The sequence below is a fragment of the Nycticebus coucang genome, chromosome 15 (genome assembly GCF_027406575.1).
Source record: "Nycticebus coucang isolate mNycCou1 chromosome 15, mNycCou1.pri, whole genome shotgun sequence".
Lineage (NCBI taxonomy): Eukaryota > Metazoa > Chordata > Mammalia > Primates > Lorisidae > Nycticebus > Nycticebus coucang.
Window position 1 is genome coordinate 82,490,221 of NC_069794.1, and position 2,536 is coordinate 82,492,756.

Consider the following 2,536-nt stretch of genomic DNA (forward strand, 5'->3'; position numbering starts at 1 on the left):
TGCTATTTGATCTCATGTTTTCATTCCATTTTTTCTACATACTTTTTAATGAAATATAATTTATGACTAAAAACATTTTAATAATTGCCTCATCAAACTTCTCTGCAGGAAAAGATAGTATAAAGATAACATTTTTAAAAGTTGTGATTTAAAGAGTACATGACCCTGACACAGTGCCTCACACTTCTTATCCCAGTGCTCAGGGAGGCTGAGGATCACTTGAGGGCAGGAGGTTGAGACCACCTGGGCAACAAAGAGAGATCCCCATCTCTACAAAAAGATAAAAAACTTAGCATGGCATGGTGGTCACACCGGTACCCCCAGCTATTTGGGAGGCTGAGGTGGGAAGATCACCCTGGGCAACAGAGTAAGACCCTATCTCTTAATAAAGAAAAAATACCATGCTTGCTTCGGCAGCACATATACTAAAATTGGAACGATACAGAGAAGATTAGCAGGGCCCCTGCGCAAGGATGACATGCAAATTCGTGAAGCGTTCCATATTTAAAAAAAAAGAAAGAAAGAAAGAAAAAATACTACTTGCTTATGGCAACCACAAGTAAATCTCTGATTACAGAACATAAATACATTACTAACTTGACAAACTATTATTAACCATAAAAAGTAAAACTTTATTCTGAATCCACATTTAATTAGATTGCTGGGCCCTTCTATTTTTAATTAATTCATGTCTTGTCTCCATGTATTGTTATAATACTGAAATAAGAAATAATTTAGCATCACTTGTATTTCTCATTTTTTATAGATGTAAACACCAAGAAATACTGTTATAAAAATGAAAAAATGGGAGAGAATTTTTTTAAAAAATAGTAATGACAGTTCTTTGAATTCTTTCTAAATATATGCCAAAATTCATACAGCTCTAGTATCAAATATTTTTGCAAAAGTGAAAGAATCGATTATTTTTGAAGCCGAATGATAGTAGTATAGGAATTCATTATACACTTCTCACTACCTTTGTGTATACTTGATAATTTCCATAATACGATGTTTTTAAAATTAGTTCATGATGTATCAGTTGATAATTTTATTAGGTTCTCTTTCAATTTTGTTGAAAGCAAAGAATTGTAAACCTACGGGCTTTGCAAAATGATTCATTACTTAGCCAGTAGAATCATTTATTTTCCCAAGACAAAAAAAATCAATGTTTTCAATTATCCTATTGTTTGGAAGCCTTAAGATTTTTATACACCTCAGTGAAATTAATGCATTGTATTAAGATTCGGTCAGGTGAAAGGTATGCATAAGCTTGAAGTAGGGCAATTGTGAAAGGAAGAAGGGAGAGGAGGTGCGTCTCACCACAGAGTTGTTGAGGAAGGATTAATTTCGGGCAAGCACACATATGGTAGCTGAAGATCTTGTGGATTTCTTCAACGTCTCTTCCTCTGGACTGGCTTTGATCCCCTAGGTATTTCCATAATAATTTTAAGGCTGCTGTCTAAGCCACATTTCTCTCCCCTTCACCTCCCACCCTCTATCAGTATTGTTTGCATTGGTATAGGAGCTTTGCTTTTGTAAATAGAAGGACACTGGGGTGCTTAATTTGAGTAAGAAAATCTGTTGTCTACCCCAAAATAGCCAGTTCCCCTGGGTTTGAAATTTTATGAGTAAAGTGATAAGGACTAAAAAACTTTCATGAGACTTGGGGAAATTCCAGGTAATGGGTGAACAGAGAAGGGCAGACACAATGTGATATTGCTCAAGAGGGATTTTGTGAGACCTTGGGCCCAGACAGAGCTTCCAGCCCCAGATGTCAATAGGTCAAAGAGAAAGAGTTGGAACCTAGCCTTGAGAGTAATTAGAGATGGCATTTTTAGCAGGGTCGTTCTAAATTTTTACTTGGTTGGTAATTGGGGGTTGGGGGTTAAAGCCACTGTCATTTTGTTATTTTGTTAATTTCACTTCATTTTTGTAATCATGGGTTACTATTGCCTGGACTTAAGAGTTATTCTAAGAAAATGAGTTGTATCAGAAGTAGAACAACATAGACACTGTTGGAGGTTGGGGATCCTGGTTCCCTTAACCTAGTTGACCTGGTTTGATTATTCAGCTGATCTAGAAGGTTCAGCTGAGGCCAAGAGGTAATTGAAAGCAAAAATGAATGGAAACAGAAAATAAAACTGGAGCCGCACAGGCATCGTGAAGAGAGAGCAAAGGTAACCTGCACCAGTGTCAGGTAACAAAGAGAATTTTATTCAGGAAGAACAAAGAGAAAGTTTAGTGCACTTCCAAAGAGAGCTGGAAGTGGGTCCCTCTCGTGAAGGAGCAGAGGTGAGAGAGATGGAGACAGAGGCTGTGCAGAGGTGTAAATATCCTCTTTCTCGCCATTTGAAATTGGTTGCAACTCTTTCATTGGCCTCTCTGCACCTCCAGGCATTATTGGCCTTTTCTACTGGTCATTGATTATTGTCTCTTTCTACTGGTTGTTGGTTACCTAGGTTACTTCATACTCACATTCTTGTGGGCCCTCCAGACTTAGGGCCCCTTTCTTAGTGTCCCTTCTCAGGAGTATGGG

General features: G+C 37.7%; 1 non-coding gene across 1 annotated transcript; it reads left to right on the forward strand.

Moving 5' to 3' along the window:
• Nucleotides 1-401: 401 nt before the first annotated feature.
• On the forward strand, nucleotides 402-508 carry LOC128567040 (U6 spliceosomal RNA). The gene has a single exon (XR_008374715.1). It is a non-coding gene; the product is annotated as a U6 spliceosomal RNA (small nuclear RNA).
• Nucleotides 509-2,536: the final 2,028 nt, after the last annotated feature.